The following is a 22,388-nucleotide window of genomic DNA, read 5'->3' as shown; positions in this document are numbered from 1 at the left end:
CTGTCACCCAAGGTACTAAAATAAATTGCCCATGATTTCTCACAAGCTTTGTAATAATGTATTACCAAAATGGCACTGAAAATGCTGCATTGCACAACTATTTAGAGGTTCCTTTGGGTGATAAATAATCAAAAAACTGCCCTTCTGACCATCAGAGGGACTGGCAGAAGAGGTTAGCTTTCGTACCTGGCCTTTCAGAGAATGTTACAGGTTTTTAAATGACGAGTCAACAGTATTCTTTGCTTGTTCCTGCCAGTGCAATCTCTTTTTGGCTTTCCCTGCTCCCACATACCAATCTAAGTATGATTGACACCCCTATAAGTAAGCAGCAATATCTTGTACAACAAGGGACTAGGGAATTGACTCACTGACTATTCATCATGTCTACCTTAACCCTCACTCAGTGACTGTGGGGTCACCATGTAATTTACATTGAAAGGAACCTTACATGGAGCCAAGTCATTAACCAGTAGATTCCTGGGAACATAAAATTTCAGCCTCATATATTTGTGCTATTAATTAATTATTATTACTAATACACCCATTTCTAAGGTCAATATACTATCTAGGCTCCCGTTACTTTGGCATCTAGGTTCCTTAAGTAAACTTTGTACTTACACAGTTCCCTCTGCCAGAGGATCTCAAAGTGTTTTTCAAACTTTAGGACTCAGACTCAGCTCCCCGTGGAGGCAGACAAATGCTACCATCCCATTTTTTATGGATGAGAAAAGTGCGGCACAGACACATAAAGTGTTTCAAAAGTGACAAGGAGCAGCCTGCAGCAGTTGAACCCACGTCTCCTGTCTATCAGGCCTGTGCCTTAATCCACCTTTCCTCCTCTAGTTAACGGCGCCTAATGCTGTGCAACTGATCTGGGTTTAGTTTTTGACCCAGTCTCACTTTGCACTTTGTAGCCAAGCTACTGAGGAAGTGTCACCGATGGGCTGTGTCCGATAAGAGGTCCATCTTACCTATCGCCACAGGGCCTTGAGGTGTATTCTACTGAATACAGGAGGATTAATGTGGTTAGGCTACTAACCAACATCTTGGGTGACTAGAGTTCAAGTCCCTGCTCTGCCACAAACTTCCTGTGTGACCTTAGCCTCTCTGTTACTCAGTTCCCCAGCTGCACAATGGGGATAACAGCACTGCCCTACCTAGGGGTGTTTTGATAACTACAGTGAAGATTGTGAGGTGCTCACATATCAAGGCAATCGGGGCCATATAAATGTCTATGACAGAAAGGTAAAAAGAAAAAAAATCAGCACAGAGGGAACTATGTATGTTACTGCCACTAAAATAAAGGAAATGGCCAAATTGCACACTTACGTTCAGCATTCAGCTGTCCTAAAGAAGAGCGACTTGGCTTTAATCCACTTTGGATATTTTTTTCACATGATTTAAGAGAAGACAACACTGATACTGGTGGACTGTGCAATGAATTTGGCTGGGAAGCTGAATAAAAAATTGAGGTTCCTCCTGGAACAATTCTAGAGTAGAACCCCAGCTTACCAGCAATGTCGATTCTTTCAAAAAGGGGCACGGTAAGAATCTGCATTGTGCTTATATTATGATAAACCTCTTAATAAACAATATTAAGAACTAGATGTCCATTTCATCTCAGGAATTCAGACAGGCCCAGCGGCCTAGACTCACCACTGGTGCAACTCCCAGTAAAAGTTACACTCGGTATTTCTCAATGCCTTCAATGAACGTGGCCACACTGTCATCTGTTTAAAGTAGATGCCAAAATATCACAGAACTCCGGCTTCATGCCCAAGAGTTCAGAAAATGTAATCTAAGGCGTCATTGCCTCTATACTCTTTGGCTTCTGTTCTTTATTCCTATTGCTCCCCCAAAACTCCCTTCTTTTTGCCATTTCTCCACAGTCTCCACTGGTTTGTAACTTTAGTTAAATGCCTCCTGTCAACCTAGCACAAATCTAATACAGTAAGCAACCCAATGGTTGCTTTGAGAAAATAACATTGTTTTCAAATGATTAATTACAGTATAAATAATACACCTCTACCCCGATATAATGCTGTCCTCGGGAGACAAAAAATCTTACCGTGTTATAGGTGAAACCGTGTTATATCAAACTTGCTTTGATCCACCGGAGTGCGCAGCCCCGCCCCCGGAGCACTGCTTTACCGCGTTATATCAGAATTCATGTTATATCGGGGTAGAGGTGTATATAATATATAATAACTGAAACAGCATACGTAATGTATAGTATAGCAGCCTATTACTTTTCTTTTCTGTAGACAGAAGGGACAATTTGCAGTAGGAGTACCAAGGAGCTGGCTACAGCTACAAGGTTAAAATGAATTATAACTGCATAAATTGGAGGTATAAAACTATATATAGTTTATTTTTAAGTCATCTCCTCTCTGCAGTATAAACAAACAGATGAAATTTGATTTTTTCTGCATTCAGAAGATCATAAAAGATTTTGTAAATGGCTGCACACTTCAATAAGAATTTCCATAAGAGAGGAAAAGCTTTATATCCAAAGGAATTGCATAATCTGAGATTTTGATTCATCATTCACTAATTGGTGAAAAACCATGCAAGTCAAACATGGTCTGTTGATGACAACCTCACTTCTATTTCTTTATTTTTATCCTGGTAGAGAACATTCCTTTACAAGTCTCCAGTACTGCAGCAAAACCTTGAACGCTGACATCAAGACTAGTAAGCAGCGTCAGTCCTTGAAGCACCGTTTGGAAAGCGTTAATTAATTCAGATTGGTACCGCAGTTTGGCTTGTTGCCCTAGGATCATGGAAGTGAAATTACAAGGGTTGGAGGGGGGGGAGAGAAAAATGACTTGTGTTTAGCCTAAAACAAGTTGTGGAAGATATTTTTTATGAATCAAAGAATTTTATACACATTGCTGCTCCATGCCTTTCAGCCATAACAAGGCCTCATGTTAATAAATATCAGGGAGGAAATATTATTAACACCATCTATGCAAAACAGAACATTTCCTTGAAGAAATGTATTACCCAGGGAAATCTAAAAACAGCAGAAATCCCCCTAAAGACAGAAGAAATATGATGGTCAGAAAAGGGAGAGCTGTAGAAGAATGTATATACGTATATTATATAAAATATCCATTACAGGCAAGATTCTGGTCAGAAAATAATTATCAAGCATGTCAGAATGGCCTGATGACAGCCTGAAAAACATACTCGTTTTAGTTCAGAAGTAGCATCTATCGCTCAACTTTGATTGTACAGGAAGTCCAATTTCATTATGAGTATAAATGAGAATATTAAACCAAAATTCACAGTGAAACCCATTAGCAGTTGCTGTTAGCTGAGAGCAAAGATCCAGAAGTACCACTGGGTTTACATGTTTTCTGACTCGTCCCAATATCTGACACCTGGAAACCGCACTGGAAATCTCAGGAGACTGGGCTTTTTCACAAAATTTCCATTATTCCTGCTTTCTCCCGGGCTGGAAATACCACAAGAACTCCCTTTCCTGCTGAATTTTGTGTTTGTGTGGGAGGAGATTGGGGGGCTTCTGATATCCCCAGAAGACACCATGAAACAGGATAATGAAGACATATGTGCAAGTGTGGACCTTAACCCTGCAAACACTTACACACATGCTTAACTCTAAGCACATGAGTAATCCCATAGAGGTTAAGCATATGTATAAATATTCACAGGATTAGAGGCTTAATTTTTAAAAGAAGTTAAACTTTTCTGAATTCTACACTGATTCAGGGTTTGGTTCAGCTTCATTTTTTTAAGCAAAGATTTGGATCTTTTCTTATTTCAGTCATTCAATCAGCACTGATATTGGCATAACCAATCTCTTAACAGCTAAAAGGACAATGGACTTTGTGTAAAGATTACATGAATGAAATCCCATTACTTCTAGGAGACTACTGTAGGTTTGTGATGAGATATAACTGCAGTAGTTAAGCAAAATGAACAACATGCTTCTGAATTTTGTTTGATTGTTGGAGTTCTCCAAAACATCTGTTTTTTTTTGTTTGTTTTTTAAGAAAGGTATTCATATAGACTTAAAGGACCCTGATCAATTTCATGACAACTGAGTGGATGCCCATTGGGAGGTTTGGCTTTGAAGATTTTGGGAGAAGTATGGCATATATAGGGGTTAATGAGTGATGATCACGCACATTATCTCCAGCCAAACAGGAGACACACAGGCAGTTTTGAAAAAACTTCCAAGTGACTTAGGACCATGAGTTCCATTGAAAAATCAATGTGATTTGTGTTCCTAAGACACTTAGATCCTTTCAAAAATCTCACACAGTTTGCAAGGTCCTCATTCTGAGGGCCCTATCACAAAAGAGCTCCTTTCTCCAGTGACTTCTCCAGTAGGCCTCTATGCTATGCAGATAGTCTCAAAGGACTAAACAACAGAAACAAGAAAGAGAAGGAGAATATACATTCTCATTTAAGTTTCAGTAACAAAACATTCATAAATAGCAGATTCTGCTTCTTTTGTAGCAAGATGTAGGAAGACCCTCTTCTGTGCTGAATGACGTATCTAATAAATACGGGGAATGTGCTCCTTCAGTGTTGCCCCATATACCTGGTACATTAAAATTCCATGCACCAAAACCTAAGCCAAGGCATTTTCTGGCAGCAAGGTGGGGGTTAACAGCAATTTCCCCTGCCACCCATGAAAATGATAGAGTATTAAGCCATCTCTATACTTCCAGGTCTGAGTTCTGTGATAGATCTTACCTGGCAAAAGCAAGCCAATGAATTTAACCCCATTCTTAGTATCATATGTAGCTTTCAGTTACACTAAAACCCATATTAAAAAGATTCCCCTTTCGAACGCTATTAACTCTCAGTGTGGATGGAGGATTTTGTACAGCTTTCATAGGGGTTCCAAATCCATGTAAGCAGTAAACAGACGTTAGTATTCACCCCTTTGGGGGCCATTGTGGCTGAAATGACTGACCTGATGAGGTAGTCACCACAGATCAAGCAATCTAAGCTTATACATACATATTAAAAGTAACTTTTACAGTCTGCACTGAGATCAGATTTAATGCCCAAGTAAAGCTGTAACGTAGCACAGTATGACAGAATGAAGAAGCACATACGTTTCTAGAAGATCATATCAGTATGAACTCCATACTCCTATCTGTTTATGAATATATTAAAAAATAATGTGCCTTACCTTTTTGATCTGTGGAATAAGCAGATCCCAATCAGTGCGCCTCGTCAGAGACAAAAGGCTGGAGAATCTGTTAAAATAAGCCAATAAAAAAAAAAGGAGTGATAATATTTTATTTTTGATGAAACAAGATATTTTCTTCAGCTAACGGGAAAAAAATCTAATTGTTTTTGTTCTACTAACAGATACATATATAGATACATATAAACGTACAGCATGTACTATATACACATCTTGAATTGATCCAATGTGCACTAATGCAGCACTTAATACCCAGCAGACTGAATTCGGAATGCTACAACACAATGGTGGTTTTCTTTTAATTTTCTGAAAACACACAAAGCTGACATTTTAAAAAAGAAAATCATTACCAGCTCATATGCTGCCATACCACAAAAGCCTATCCTTAACTAACTGCTGCATAATCATTCTCCTGGAGCTTTATTATCCATCGGCTCGCTGCCTATCTCCAGACAGACGCAGTCTGCAAGCCACCAGCTTGCATCTACCATGTGTACGTTGGGAAAAGGAAAACGGCAAATTAGAAAAAGTCCCTGCAGTGGTGAAAAGGAAAAGAGGGCGAGTGGGAGAGGAAGAGGGAGCTCACTGGCCACAGAATTTTCGAGAAGGATGACAAGGCAGCCAGCTCCGCCATCATTCACTTACAATAGGATACTGCATTTGCGTCTGCTTAAGCAGTTTGTCAAGGGGTTTCTGGTATCAAATGCCTGACAGGCATTTTAATTGCATTCAGCCAAGTGTGTCCCCAGGAATCAGGCCTCTAATCCTATGAATTTCATCAACGGGTTTCCTTTGTGCCACTGCCAAACACACACACACATGCACCCACTGCACACAGGCAGCAGCATGCGGTATTTCTGTAGCTATACCAGTCCAAATCCTACACGGGTTTTACGTACTGTACATGCTGAAAAGGAGGTCTCATCTTCTGCATTATGGAGGGGGAGTGTTTTTATTTTTCCGCTTTATTTTTCTATTTGATGTTTCATTGTCAGCTCCATTATTTGAGCCCCAGGTTTGCTTATTTCCAGCGACCGAGAAAGACGAGAAATTTCCAGCAGAGCTAAGATGTTGTGAGTGGGGGACCTTTGTCAGCAATATTCCATGGTTCAGCTTGCAACTAAACTCCTGTCAAACATCCAATTTTGCCTCCACTGCTGTACAGTTTACATATTGGGCTCAAAATCCTATGTTAGATCAGGAGGTAGATTAGGTTAGGGTAGATTTTTTTAAAAAGCCAAATTTGAACAGAATCAGATCAGGCGCTTCTGAATTACGACACGCTATAAATTGAAAAAAGTGTTGAATAGAGTTTCAAAACTTGTCAAACTTGTTTTCCAGGAGGGGAGGGCAACTTCCTAGCAAAAAAGACAGAAGAAGAGATCAAACTTAATAGACTGAGCTCCCGTGGCTATCTAGTGACCAGGACTAAAATTTAGTTGATAAAAGTCTAATTTCTTTTTGAAACATCAGTTAAGGTGAACTGAAATCCCAATCCAGCAAAGCAGTTAAACCCATGCCTGACTTTAAGTACATGGGTAGTCTCACTGAAGCCAGTGGGACTACTCATGAATGTAGAGTTAGGCACACATGCTTAAGCATTTTGCTGGATAAGGGCGCAATTACACGTCAAATGGAAGATGAAGACAGTTTTAAACAGCAAGTTGTTGTCCCTTTTCCTTGCAGAGTTAGACCCCATAGTATAACCCTATCTGTGGGGAGTCTGGTCAATGGAACAGAGGCCATTTCCCCCCAAAAAAGATTTGTGAGGAGACCCAACAAGCCTCTTAAGTCTTGTGGGATGATGTGGGAGTCCACCATGGTGCCTGGAGCTTCTGAAAAGGGCTTAGAAACATCCTAAGGTTCACTGAGGGGTCTCCCCTACCATAGAATCCAGGAAGTCCAGAGGGAGAGGGGCAATGCCCTGCCTGATCTCCTCCTCCCAACCCCCTCTTCTCACCCAGTCCCCACTCCCTGTGGGCCTCCCGAGGTCCTTTTGACTCCAAGAGTCACAGCAGTCAGTCAGGTAAAAATAACTGGCATGCACCAATGCTTCCCCCTCTGCATTCTCCTGTGCCCATGAGCTGGCTCCAAGTGCCCACATCAGCCCATCTCTCCTCTTGGAATCAAAGCTGGCCTTAGGGGTGGGCGATTGGGGCAGTTGCCAAAGCAACCTGGGGGTGGAGAGAGGAAGCGAAAAATGTTTTCCACCCTGGGCGACAAAACACCTAGGGGGTCAGGCCTTCCTGGAAGCCCTTCTTCCTCACAAATCACATCTCCAGTAAGAGGGAGGCATGAGGAGATGGAGGAATCTAGTTTGATGGGGGCATGCATAGGACTGGGGTTATGGGAGAGCATGAGGGTATGGGGTGGAACAGGTGTCTTGCTAGGAGTTATGGGGGATGGGGGACCCCTGAAGCAGCACAGAGGCATAAGAGAAGCAAGCAAGGAAAGCACTAGGACTCTCCTGACTTCTCTTCCCAGCAAGCTTCCTGTGACTCATCAAAAGCGAGTCTCACAGCTGCCAGCTACAGGAGGTTCACCATCTGCAGAAGCCAGGGAGGCTCCAGTCTAGTGCTTCGCTGCCTTCTCCCAAAGGACAGAGCTGCTCTCCAGTTCCTCCACCTAGCCCCCATCGTCTAGTAAGCAGTACCCTCATGGTCCTCCAATTGCCCCCCACAGCTCTGCTCCTCCACAGACTCCTCCAAAGCTCCTAGTGGGGTCCCATAAACATAAGACATGGGGGAAAGAATAGCAGGGACCCCTGAAAACCCTCCTAAAGACTGAACTGAGTGCAGATGGCTCTGAGAAGCCTCATTCATATGGCTCAGTGCGGGGTCGATGCATTTGCCCAGGCAGTCTCCTATTTTGGGGCCCATGCTAGGACTTTAGAAGGCATAGTGAAGTCAGGCTTCCCTCCTTCAGTCCTCAGGAAATCAAGCAGCTTATAGCTTCCTTTGCTCCTGAGTTCCAGGTCAGAACTATTAAAAAAATTATGAACCTTTGTGCCTGGGAAGTTAAGGTTGTAGGCCCAGATCAACAGTGAGTGCATATTGCCTTTAAAGAAAATTAGAGATCAGAATACAACCCTTTGGACACCCAGGAAATGCAGAATTAAGGTTGCACTTCTCAAACAAGACACTCAAACCACCTCAACTCTGCCCAGGCCCGAGAAAAAAATAAACCATTAAATCCATCCATAGCAGACAGATTCATTTCATCAGTCTTCGCAAAAACCAGAGTCCCTCACACATAAAGCATGCAGTGGGTGTGCTCCCTTCCAGCTTTCCTTACAGTCATACGACGCACATATGCAAGAATTTCACAAATTCCTGACCAGACAGATAACATCCACAGTCACTATGGACCTGATCCAGCTAGATACTGAGGGCATTCAGCATCTCATGGGGGGTGCTTATGTCCTTCCAGGATTGAGCCCTATGATGCATGTACGCACCAGTTCTCCAAATGTCATTAGACATAAAGCTGGCTTGTCTCCATAGATGATCCTCACATCCCAAGAGAATGAAATTAGAGCACTTAAATGAGACGAGCAAAGGTTAGCATGGCGATAAATCATCATACTTAGCATTGGTGAAGCAAATCAGAAAACCTATGCTCTGTCATACACATTTTCTGTACCCTACCCATAAAGAAGGAAAAATGGGAAGCTAGAATCTACGGGTACGTCTACTCAGCATCTGGGAGGGTGCTTCCAAGCACGGGTAGAAAGAAGCATGCTAACTCTGCTCCAGATAGCATGGTATAGTACGTGGCTGCGGCACCTGAGTACAATCCTGTCTGACCTGTCCCTATGCACTCAGGTGGCTAGCCCCCGTCACTCATACCACATAGCTATTTTTAGCGCACTAGCTCAAGCAGGGCTTGTGTGTCTGTCCTGCACCCTCCCAGCTGCTATGTAGACATACCCCAGATAGGGGCAAGAAAGAGAGTCTGCATGCCTTGTTTGTTCAGTGAAGACATAACTCGGCATTTTCTGGGTTTTTAGCTTTTGATGGGGCATCCGCCCCACATTGGCACGTAAAGGGTTAAACTCAGCAGGGAGCAGGGGAGAGGAGTCCTCCAAGTGACCCACACCAGCGCAGCCAATCAGGGAGGAATTGCAGGGATCAACCATTCTGGGCCCGGCAGGCTCAGATAAGAGGAGCTGCAGGGCAGGGCTGGGTTAGTTGTTGTTGGAAGCTCAAGGAGTGAGGATGTTTCTAGCAGGGAGAGAGAACTGCAGCACCTTGGACAGAGCAACTGCTGGCGAAGACCAGGGGAGCAAGAGGGAGCACGTGGCTGGCTGGCTGCTGGCACTGGGTAGTTGCATGCCCTGAGGCAAGGGTGAAGAAGGTGCAGGGGATGTGGGGAAGTGGCCCAGCGAGACACAGCAGCATGGTGAGAAGTTAAGGAGTTGCAACATGAGGCTGCTATCCACAGGGTCCCTGGGGTGGGACCCAGAGTAATGGGCCCAGGTCCCCCCCCCACACTCAATACCGGGGAAGTGGTGTGATTATTGGACTGAGACACTCACCCCTGTAAGGGGGAAACATGGATGGTGATGCCGGAGGGCTAAGTCACAAGAAAGATGCTGTGGTTCCTGAGGCTGCCAGAGGGGCTGCAGGCAGGCAATGGGGACAGAATGATGGTGTGCAAACCATGGGTGGGAGGGTGTCAGCCTCAAGCTAATCCCCAGAGTAAACAGGAAGAGGTGCTGGACCAGTGCTAAGTGACATGTCCCGTGATAGCTAAATTTAAAAAATAAGCTTAATTTTTATTATTATTTCTATTACAGTAGCAGCTAGAAGCCCCAGCTGAGCTCAGGGTCCCATTGGATTATTTCCCTCATTTTAGAGACTGGGACTAGATGCAAAGAACAATAAATGACTTACCCAATGTCACAAAGGAAGTCAGTGGCAGAGTCAGGAATTGCACTCAGATTTCCTGACTCCCAGTCTGGTACAATTACCACAAGACCATCCTGCCATGCAAACTACTGCCGTCTGCCTGCACTCATCCCTTAACCTTAACAAAGGTTTTTTTTGTGTGTGTGAATTTGGTTAACATTTTATGTGGTGCCTGAAGTGACATCTAATATGATTTCGACTTAAAAGGAAGATGTTAAAAGGAAGATGCCTTGTGAACAGAAATTGTACCTTGGTGGTAAAAGCAGCCCCCAACAGGCCTGACTATTTTGTTTTCACACCTTTTTGGTTGATCATTTTAAGCACTAATGGGATGATGGCTGCAGGGGCTGCTGTTTCAGCCCCAAAGGTCCAGGGCACTGCTGGAATCCCATCACTGCCAGTTTCTCGGCCATAGTAAGAAACATCAGAATATGACCATTTTACAGTGCCCTGCAAGGGGGGCCAGTTTGGGAGAGGATCTGGGATTTCTCTCTCTTTCCATTAGGAGGAGGAAACTAAATGGAAGGCAATGAATTAATTCTGAGAGGCATCGTATGCACTGTACTGTGTCTGCAAAAACCTTTCAAAGGGGCTCTGCAGTGAGGAAGGTTGAGGCAGGAGTCAGCATCACTAGGTATTTCCATGGTTACCGGTACAGTTCAGATAAAGTAGAAATAAAGCAGTGATGGGAGACGGGGAGCTAGGAAAAGCTGCAGCCTGAGTTACCAGCTTCTGCGGGTACCAAGGAGCAGAAGATGAAAAACTCATGGGAAATTTCAGGATTGAAAGAGGCCCTGGTTTTGTCCCTAGCCGCCTACTTTAATTTCTTTTACAGGGAATTGATGCACAAACAACTTATCTGCCCATCTCATGATGTCAGTCTATCCGGGGCCTTCTGACTTGTGTTGTCCATTTCCTTTATACTGACTGCACCCTCTAGTTTTGTATCTGCAGTAAATTTTGCCATCTTGCTGGTACTTACATGCTCTTTCTCACAAGCTCTTGACAAAATGAAAAAAAATTCGTACCATTATTCATCCTGGTGGCACTCCGCCAGTCGCCCATCTCCATTTCACAGCGCCTCCCTGCACATCGACCTTTGGCCTTGGCTCTCTAAGCCAGTTCTCTATTCCCCCAATAGAATATCTGCAGGCCTCATAGATTCGTTGTTAGCTGAGCAGAGTATTCTTACAAGGGATCTTAAAATCTAGGTAAACTATGTCCACCCTTTGCTCCCTGTCATCTCAGTTGGTTACTTCTTTTTAAACTGCCAGATTATTCAGGCATGAGCTCCCTTTTGTGAATCCAAGCTGACCCTCGTTAACGAAATAACAACATTCTAGGTATTTCTTAAATCTATCTCTGATTTCTATTTTTTTCCTGTTTCATCTTTACTGCTGAAGTCAATACTAAAGATTTAAAACATTCAAACCCTCCCAAAAATGGTTCTCACAGGGTGACTGATGCCACATGGAATCTTTTGAAGCTATCAGACAAATATATTTATTTTTCCCGTCCATTTCTCTCACCAATCCTTTTATTAGAGGAAGACTCAAGACAGAAGTGAGTTTACAGTAAGATATCAAAGATTATAGTGAAATTGTTTCCTTAAATGTCAGTTCAGTTTGTACTTTCATTTACTGTGTAACCTAATGATGTTTTATTAATTGTCTTGTCATGCCTCATCCTGAGAGCTCTAGCTTGTTCTTATTCTCTATCAAATTTATATAAAAAAAATATCTTTTAAAAGCAGGAATCATTTGGTTAAATCAGATTTCACATGGCATACAATTAAAAACTAATTCTTGAGCTGACATGACCTTAAATGCAAAATATACACATTATCTGTTCTGCTCCATCCCCGGATTCATGACAACATATAGACAACATATAGTCCAGGGGTCAGCAACCTTTCAGAAGTGGTGTGCCGAATCTTCATTTATTCACTCTAATTTAAGGTTTCGAGTGCCAGTAATACATTTTAAGGTTTTTAGAAAGTCTCTTTCTATAAGTCTATAATATATAACTAAACTATTGTTGTATATAAAGTAAACAAGGTTTTTAAAATGTTTAAGAAGCTTCATTTAAAATTAAATTAAAATGCAAAGCCCCCCGACCAGTGGCCAGGACCCAGGCAGTGTGAGTGCCACTGAAAATCAGCTCGCGTGCCGCCTTTGGCACGTGTGCCATAGGTTGCCTACCCTAGATATAGTCCATCCCTATTCAAACCAGCACGTAAGCACGTGCTTGACTACAAGCATGTACTTAAGTTCCATTTACTTAATGGACATTACAGGACTTAGCACATGTTGAAGGGCAGGACGCTTTCCTGAGTTGGAAATCATATTGCAAGCTTGTCATGGCATTTGATCTTGCACTGCATTATGCCAATAAACCAGTTTAAGCTGGCAACCTCTGCTCAGCAGCTGAGAATTTGGGATACAAAGTTCTCCACCTTTAAAATTATGCCTTCTTAAAACGCAGTATCAACCCTGGGTAGTTAAATATTTCCTTCCATATCCACCCGCTCACTCAAGAGATTAAAAACAAGTGGTCGTTCAGATGACTTGTGACTTATTTGACAGTGAGACCAAGTAAACCAGCAAAAGAAATTGAAATAACATGTAGTAACATCTACTTGAATTAGTTTGAACAATTTCTCACTTAGCAAACTTTTATGTAACATAGGCAGTCAAGTAGAAATATATGCAAGAATTATCAGTAACTGGGCCGTGTAAGAAGGGAAGCCTGCAGTTTAGCAACTCCGAAATAAAAAAGCATCACAACTATTTAGTGGGCAAACTGCAGCAAAGAAAGGAGAAGTAACCAGGCAAAAGTCACACACCACGTCAGAGTTATAGATATGAACAGAACCCGGGCCCCAACTCAATAAGAAAGAGAAGCACATTTCTAACTTTAAGAACCTGAATAGTCCCATCAGCTTCAATGGGTCTGTTCAGGTCCTTAATGGCCATGTAGATGCTCAGGTATTTTGCTGAATTGGGGTCCTGGCCTCCTGACTTAATACAGTGCCCTATTTGATGGACCAAGCTGCCTGCTTCTCTTTCTCCACGGGTCTCGATCCTCCCTTTAAAAAATGAGCATGCCAGCAATGTCAGTACTCGACTAAGTGTAAAGGAAAATCATAATGTTTCCTTCTTCTACTTTAACTGGTTCATTTTAGGATGACAGGGCTCCAGAACCATTTGCTAATATCAATTTCCATTCACAGTCCAGGGCTCTGACTGACTCTCCCACCTACCTGCCCCTCCCAATAAAGGAAGAGGTACCTGAAAATCTCTGGAATGTCAGCAAGCACAGATTTGTCTACTGAGAACTCTACAAGTAAACAACAAACAAGGAGAATGGAGGCCCTCCATCCTCTGAACAGGATGACTGCTGCTGAGGACACTATGTCTATGATGGCCTTGCTGGCAATAGTTGCTGCAGTTATGGACATCATGGCCACAATAACCACAACACAACTAAATTTTACCTCGATGAACTCCTTTCCATAAGCGTTGGCAGGACAGGTGAATGAAGCAGAAAGGAGAGTATCAGCAGGTTCAGAGAAGCCTCACAGATCTAGCTTCTCTTAAATCTAAAGTGGCAGGGGGAAGGTCTCACCATAATAATGTGAGAATTATAGGAGTACCTGAAAGAGCAGAGGAAGGGAAACCAGCCCCTAGAACCACAAGCTCCTTTCAGAAATGCTCAGCCAGTTAGAGAACACACAGGTCCCTGGTTTCTAAGCCAGCCTCAAATACCAAATCTCATTGTCAAATGTATCAGATTTACGGTAAAAAAAAAAAAAACAATGCAGCTAGCTCACCGGGGTGGGGTGGAGGGGGGAAAATTTTGCAAAAAAATGTGGTTGAACAGAGATCAGGCCTTTAGAAGAGCAAGGGAACTTGCCAAGCAGAGAGGGTTCTGCTCAGTTTCACATCAGAGTTTGGTGAGATCCCAAAGCCACAAGAAGCAGAATTCAGAGTAGCAGCCGTGTGAGTCTGTATCCGCAAAAAGAAGAGGAGTCCTTGTGGCACCTTAGAGACTAACACATTTATTTGCGCACTAAAACCCACTTCATCGGATGCATGCAGTGGAAAATACAGTAGGAAGATATATATATATATATATATATATAAGCAGAATGTTTTTTAGGTAGTGTTCAGTGAACTGAGCACCTGTTGTGTTTTACACCAAGTTTACTTCCCAGGTGTTATGTCTGCCTTACGTGCACTGAACTTACCCAATTACTGTGACTAGCCTACTTACTTGGTTTATCGCTTCTATTCTAAGCTTATACTTTAACTTTTGGGACATATATATCAGATCTCATCAAATGGTTGAAAGTGAAGTGCCCCAGCAAGGGAATTAAGGGAACACCTCATGCCAAATTGATCTCACGGGAGTGCCCTGACTGTGGAAAGGATTTATTTAACCTGTATTTGTGCTGGGGAATTAATGAAACATTGGACAATACCCCTAACTGGATGGATGAACATGAACCATTTGTTTGTGACAGCGGGAATGTCTACACTTACCTCCGGAGCGATCGATCCAGCCGGGGTCAATTTATCGCGTCTAGTGAAGACACGATAAATCGACCGCCGAATGCTTTCCTGTCGACTCCGGTACTCCACCGGAGCGAAGGGCACAGGTGGAGTCAATGGGGAAGCATCAGCAGTTGACTTACTGCAGTGAAGACACCGCGGTAAGTAGATCCAAGTACGTTGACTTCAGCTACATTATTCATGTAGCTGAAGTTGCGTAACTTAGATAGATCCCCCCTCCCCTGTGTAGACCAGGACTATATGAAGCCTGTGTGTTAGCCTGGCACCGATACACACCAAAGAGAGATCACCTGGGGCAATGCAGCTCCCTGTGGCTTGGTAGAAATTTGAAGGTTCCAATACCACTTTTAAAAATCGGTGCCAGTGGGAAACCCTGTTGTGCCACCACGTCTTACTGCTAGGGGGCTCAAAGCTCAGCAGCTAGACCTCCCCTGTGCTGGAAGTGTGAGAGGAGGCTCTCCTCCCTGCAAGATATCACGGAAAGCTGCACAGGAGCTGAACAATATAGTTATACCCCCATGGAACAATGGAGTAGGGGAGAAGACAAATGCAGGTTATGGCGATAAATGGACAGTGATTTCTACCTTCCCCTATACCTCCAACTTCCTCTCTTGCCCTGCCCCGATAGCTCCTTTCCCCCATGTCTCCTCCCTTCCTCACCCACCCTGCTCTCCCTACTTCCCCAGACTTTCCCCTTGTTGCCCCAGCCCCATTCAACTTCCCCCACCCTAAGACATTCTATAAGCTCAAACCCAGAGCTCATGAACACCAAGTTTGAAGTTAATGCAAAAGAGTCACTTGTTCAACTGGATTGTTTGTTAAAAACAACAAGGAGTCTGGTGGCACCTTAAAGACTAACAGATCTATTTGGGCATAAGCTTTCGTGAGTAAAAACCTCACTTCTTCGGATGCATAGAGTGAAAGTTACAGATGCAGGCATTATATACCGACACATGGAGAGCAGGGAGTTACTTCACAAGTGGAGAACCAGTGTTGACAGAGCCAATTCAATCAGGGTGGATGTAGTCCACTCCCAATAATAGATGAGGAGGTGTCAATTCCAGGAGAGGAAAAGCTGCTTCTGTAGTGAGCCAGCCACTCCCAGTCCCTATTCAAGCCCAGATTAATGGTGTTGAATTTGCAAATGAATTTTAGTTCTGCTGTTTCTCTTTGAAGTCTGTTTCTGAAGTTTTTTTGTTCAATGATAGTGACTTTTAAATCTGTAATAGAATGACCAGGGAGATTGAAGTGTTCACTTACTGGCTTATGTATGTTACCATTCCTGATGTCCGATTTGTGTCCATTTATTCTTTTGCGGAGGGACTGTCCGGTTTGGCCAATGTACATGGCAGAGGGGCATTGCTGGCACATGATGGCATATATGACATTAGTGGATGTGCAGGTGAATGAGCCCCTGATGGTGTGGCTGATGTGGTTGGGTCCTGTGATGCTGTTTCCAGAGTAGATATGGGGACAGAGTAGGCAACGAGGTTTGCTACAGGGATAGGTTCCTGGGTTGATGTTTCTGTGGTGTGGTGTGTAGTTGCTGGTGAGTATTTGCTTCAGGTTGGGGGGTTGTCTGTAAGCGAGGACTGGCCTGCCTCCCAAGGTCTGTGAGAGTGAGGGATCATTTTCTAGGATAGGTTGTAGATCGTGGATAATGCGCTGGAGAGGTTTTAGCTGGGGGCTGTATGTGATGGCCAGTGGTGTTCTGTTATTGTCCTTGTTGGGCCTGTCCTGCAGTAGGTGATTTCTGGGTACCCGTCTTGCTCTGTCAATCTGTTTCCTCACTTCCCCAGGTGGGTATTGTAGTTTTACGAATGCTTGATAAAGATCTTGTAGGTGTTTGTCTCTGTCTGAGGGGTTGGAGCAAATTCGGTTGTATCTTAGGGCTTGGCTGTAGACAATGGATCGTGTGATGTGTCTTGGATGGAAGCTGGAGGCATGTAGGTACGTATAGCGGTCAGTAGGTTTCCGGTATAGGGCGGTGTTAATGTGACCATCAATTATTTGTATTGTAGTGTCCAGGAAGTGGATCTCTTGTGTGGACTGGTCCAGGCTGAGGTTGATGGTGGGGTGGAAATTGTTGAAGTCCAGGTGGAATTCTTCAAGGGCCTCCTTTCCGTGGGTCCATATGATGAAGATGTCATCAATATAGCGCAAGTAGAGGAGGGGCATTAGGGGACGAGAGCTGAGGAAGCGTTGTTCTAAGTCAGCCATAAAAATGTTGGCATACTGTGGGGCCATGCGAGTACCCATAGCAGTGCCACTGACTTGAAGGTATAAGTTGTCCCCAAATCTGAAGTGGTTGTGGGTGAGGACAAAGTCACAAAGCTCAGCCACCAGGCTTGCTGTGGCCTCATCAGGGATACTGTTCCTGACAGCTTGTAGTCCACCCTCATGTGGAATATTGGTGTAAAGTGCTTCTACATCCATGGTGGCCAGGATGGTGTTTTCAGGAAGAACATCAATGCATTGTAGTTTCCTCAGGAAGTCGGTGGTGTCTCGAAGATAGCTGGGTGCTGGTAGCATAGGGTCTGAGGAGAGAGTCCAAATAGCCAGATAATCCTGCTGTCAGAGTGCCAATGCCTGAGATGATGGGGCGTCCAGGGTTTCCGGGTTTATGGATCTTGGGTAGCAGATAGAATACCCCTGGTCGGGGTTCTGCAGGTGTGTCCATGTAGATTTGTTCCCGTACTGTAGCTGGGAGTTTCTTGAGCAGATGGTGTAGTTTCTTTTGGTATTCCTCAGTGGGATCAGAGGATAGTGGCCTGTAGAATGTGGTCTTGGAGAGTTGCCTGGCAGCCTCCTGTTCATAATCTGACCTGTTCATTATGACTACAGCACCTCCTTTGTCAGCTCCTTTGATGATAATGTCAGAGTTGTTTCTGAGGCTGTGGATGGCATTGCGTTCTGTACGGCTGAGGTTATGGGACAAGTGATGTTGTTAGTCCACAATTTCAGCCTGTGCACGTCTGCGGAAACACTCTATGTAGAGGTCCAGTCTGTCATTTCGACCGTCAGGAGGAGTCCACGCAGAGTTCTTCTTCTTGTAGTGTTGGTAGGAGGGTTCCTGTGGGTCAGTGCACTGTTCAGTGGTGTGTTGAAAATATTCCTTGAGTCGGAGACGACGAAAGTAGGCTTCCAGATCACCGCAGAACTGTATCATGTCCGTGGGGATGGTGGGACAGAAAGAGAGTCCCCGAGATAGGACAGACTCTTCTGCTGGGCTAAGAGTGTGGTTGGAAAGATTGACAATGTTGTTAGATGAGTTGAGGGTACCATTGTTATAGCCCCCAATGGCAGGTATTAGTTTAGATAGCTTACAGTCCTTTTTCCTCTGTAGAGAAGTGAAGTGTGCATTGTAAATGGCTTGTCTCATTTTTGTAAAGTCCAGCCACGTGGAAGTTTGTGTAGAAGACTGGTATTGTATGAGAGTCTCCAGTTCTGAGAGCTCATTCTTGATCTTCTCCTGTCTGCTGTACAGGATGCTGATCAGGTGGTTCCTCAGTTTCTTTGAGAGTGTGTGGCACAGTCTCTCACCATACTCAGTGTAGTATGTTGATTGCAATGGATTTTTTACCTTCAGTCCTTTTGGTATGATGTCCATCTGTTTGCATTTGGAGAGGAAGATGATGTCTGTCTGTATCTGTGCAAGTTTTTTGTTGAGGTTGATGGATTTCCACTCCATACGGCTTACAGTCCTTTTTCCTCTGTAGAGAAGTGAAGTGTGCATAATGCCTGCATCTGTAACTTTCACTCTATGCATCCGAAGAAGTGAGGTTTTTACTCACGAAAGCTTATGCCCAAATAGATTCTTTAAGGTGCCACCAGACTCCTTGTTGTTTTTGTAGATACAGACTAACACGGCTACCCCCTGGATTGTTTGTTGTGTTCTTTGGTGCAGTCATTTGCAATTTGTGGGAGCAATTAGATTTCTCTGTTATTACCAATATGTTTGTTTAATATGGGCAAGGAAAACAATGTTTAGTTGTAAACAAGAAGCAGGAGGGGACATGTGGCTCTGGGAAGGTAATCCTCACAATACACAATGGCCCACTCAGTGCGCTCAGATGTATTACCAATACTCTGGTGTTGAGTTAGGCACACTAAAAAGATTACAAGTTAGGAGACAATACACAGGCATATCTTTGACATACCAGGTTAAAAAATGTGTTGTTTGTGGAGTGTGGGCTCCCTCTCTCCTTTCAATGGAGTTACTACTTTGTGGTATGGGAAAAATAGGATGCCCGTTAAAATAAATAATTAATAATTAAAATAATGGATATTGGTGGAGCTTCCAACATGGATGGTGTCTCCCCAGCCCATCCCTGCCTGAACTTTTGATTGGTTAATTTTATTTCTAGTGTTAGGTGTTTGATTATTGTTGCCTTTTCATTGCGATGTACTATGCTTGGTAATAAGTTTTTATATGTATGTTATGTGTTTTTATGTTTTTGCTTTAACTTATCTTTTTGTGCTCTTCTTTCCCCCAGAGCCTTCTCCTCAGTATTCCCTGGAAGTCTGGCAGGTGGCAAGAGAATCCCCCCCTCATGGGCTTCTGTTTGGGGGGGGATGGGATGGAATACAGCAAGTGACAAACATTTCATCACCAATGGGTAGGGATTAGTCATATTCTTCTCTGGTAGGTAGGTCCTATTCCCATATAGATTTCTTTTTGATCTCCAGAGTCTTGGCTAATTCTGCAATTCACTCCTCCATTAACCACAATTTCTGTCTCTGAGTTCCCCTCTATAACTTTTCAAATAGCAACAGATCAAGGTAAGAAACAGCCATGCAGATGGAGATTTAATTCTTCACTTATTAGATTCCCCCTTTCAGAATTTTTATTGAAAAATAATTTGGCCTGTTCCTCAAAACAAATGAACCCTCAACATCTTCTCGCAGGCTTTTGTGGGAGACACTCAAGGCCTAGTTGAGAGGTTGAATTATAATTTTGCATTTGCCGAGAAGAGAGAATGTGGAGAAAATGACACCCCTTGAGATTTGTCTTATGTCACAGCCCCATCTCCAGATTTTCTGCAACCTCTGATTAACTGTAGATATGAACTCAATAAGCTGCACTTGGTGCACGCTGAATTTGCCATATTTCAACTCAGGCAGAATTTCTAGGAATTGGGAGAAAAAGTTGGCAAGTTGCTGGCATACCACCTAAGACAAAAGACCTCTGCATGTAGAATCACGTTCAGCCATGATAAACATGGTAAATTATGTTGATCATCTAAAAGTATTAATAATGATTTTTTAATTTCTATAAAGAGCCGTACAAATTGAACATAACTCCTCCAAAGATGCTTTAGATCAGCTTTTCAAAAATATTACATTACTGCAGCCCAGCATCGAAACCTGGCCATGCCCCTTACAGAGGATGAGTTAATTGAGGTGATTAAGAATAGAAATATAGAGTAAACCTCCAGGCCACATGGCTTCCCTGCCAAATTCCATAGACACTTCTTGACCTCCTCTCTCACAGGATACTTACAATATTTAATAAGTCACCCCATGGAGAAGTAAACCCTAATATAAGTTATTCCTAAACCAGGAAGAATGCCACACTAGGTTCCAGTTGCAGACCATTTTCACTTATTTATAGTAATGTCAATATATTGGTCAAAGTTCTGGCAATGAGATTGGAGAAGGATTTGGATTCTATCACACACCCAATCAAGTTGGGTTAATCAGAGGCCATCATAGGTTTGATAACCTCCAACAACTTATTGATATTCTGGCAGTGAAAGATGATGACCCCAGACCACAAGCCATATTAGCCTTAAATGCAGAAAAGGCTTTTGAGAGAGTGGGCTGGAGGTATAGGTTTTATACGCTATAAAAATTTGGATTTGGAGAAGGAAATAGTTCCTGGATCCAAATATTCTCACCCAGCTCCCAGGGGGTTGGACCAGATGATCTCCTGAGGTCCCTTCCAACCCTGATATTCTATGATCACAATCAGTGATGTAATCAAGTGAATAGGGAAGTATTATTCACCCTTTCCCACAATACAAAAACCAGGGTCACCTGATGAAATTAATAAGACAGCAGGTTTAATACAAACAAGAGGAAATACTTTTCACACAACACACAATTATCTTGTGGAACTCATTGCCATTGGATGTTGTGAAGGCGAAAAGTATAACTGGGTTCAAAAAAGCTGGGTGGGCAAGACAGGGATGGATCTCCCCAAAATTGCCCTGCTCTGTACACTTACCCTGAAGCTTTGGTACTGGCCACTGTTGGAGAAATGATACTGGGCTAGACAGACCAGTGGTCTGACCCAGTATGGCAGTTTTTATGTTCTTATGACCTTGGATTCCTTCAGCCTCTTCTGGTACTAGGCAAGGGTGCCCGCCATCTCTAATACTTACCGTATTTATTTGTCTCTTGAGCCTCCAGAAATAGCTATTTGGGCTTCTCCAGGGGTCTGAGGCATACAACTTGGTTCCATGGAATATAAATTAATGTTATATGTAATTAGTGTACATATCCAAACCAGAAACCACTATTCCAGCCCTCCTGTGGCTAATTCAAAGATTCAGAGCAATATCTTGTTACAAAATAAATTGGGAAAAATGAAACCTGTTGGAAATCTCCTGGTTGTCATGTAGTGGGTTTTTTTCTCAATGGAATTTCCATATGCAAACTGATGCAAGGAAGTCCTTAAGTATAAAGTTACCAAGAAACATTAAGAAGCTAGTGAAGATACATTTAGATCCTGTACTCTCTCAAAAAACTAGAGATACTAATAAGTGGCATCCTCTCTCCATGAGCCTGGGGAGAGAGGGGTGAGGATTAATGCAATAAAAATGAATATTCTGCCTAGACTCCTCTATATTCTAAGTGACTTACTTGTATACCCCCCCCCCCCATCTTATTTTTGAAAATGTAATAACATTATTAGTCTGTGGGGGCCTGGTCAATGCACACAACTATCACTTTAAAAACACCAGCTCCTTATAGCCAAGGGCCAGAGAGGGGAGGGAAGGGGAGGGGGCGGGGGGACGGGACTCACAGATCTACAAAATTACACGAAGGGCCAGGGCTATCCTAGGGAAGAGGTATCACTTTCATCCTCACTGTCATGCAAAAATCACCTATCTGGGCCAACCTAAACTTAGAAACTGAGGGGGGAGGGAACCTATAATTTGGAAGAACTGGCAACATATATATTTTCCAGTTAGTCAAGGATAAGAGCTTTGTCTCTTTTCTAAATGCAAGCAGTGATATGACCTACCACGCTCAGCGAAGTGGCAGTTGTACCAATTTGATCCAGATGTCCTAAGGCTTCCAGAGGCCCCAGAGCTACTGGGAACCTTGGAAATGGTTCATAAACTCCGCAGGCCCATGTTCACTATATGTGCTTTACTAATGAAGAGGAAAGCCACAGGTCTGGAGTTCTTTGCGAAAACATGGCCAGGGGAATTATCTCAGCCCTTAAAAGAACCTCAGTGGTAGAGCAGAGGAGGGAATTTTAAAAAAACAGAATATTCTATGCCTGATAAAACAGAATATTCTATTCAAAATATATTGGACACCACGGAGGTTGTGAAAGACGGGGCCTTGTCCTCTGGTGTTTGTTAGTGCTGTAATAAAGAAAAAGGAACTGTGGTACAAATAGTATGGGGCTGTTCGTCAGCCAGCTGTGGAAAGAGGTGGACACAAGAGTGAAAACAGTGCTTGGCCTTCAGCAATCAA

General features: G+C 43.2%; 1 protein-coding gene across 26 annotated transcripts in view; it reads right to left on the bottom strand.

The window, feature by feature from the left end:
- MAP2 (microtubule associated protein 2) overlaps nt 1–22,388 on the bottom strand; it is a 350,150-nt gene that overhangs the window by 196,141 nt on the left and 131,621 nt on the right. For 24 of the 26 annotated variants that reach the window (XM_034785842.1, XM_034785840.1, XM_034785849.1 and 21 more), the window contains one exon: nt 5,174–5,240. The gene's annotated coding sequence lies outside the window, so the exon portion shown is untranslated. Of the gene's footprint in view, nt 1–5,173; nt 5,241–5,541; nt 5,742–5,836; nt 5,882–22,388 lie in introns of those variants that run through there. The other 2 variants (XM_034785844.1, XM_034785841.1) reach the window with 2 other exon arrangements.

This window comes from Trachemys scripta, chromosome 11, assembly GCF_013100865.1.
Source record: "Trachemys scripta elegans isolate TJP31775 chromosome 11, CAS_Tse_1.0, whole genome shotgun sequence".
Taxonomy (NCBI): domain Eukaryota; kingdom Metazoa; phylum Chordata; order Testudines; family Emydidae; genus Trachemys; species Trachemys scripta.
The sequence above is the reverse complement of the archived record's forward strand: the minus strand, read 5'-3'. Positions and strand labels throughout refer to the sequence as shown.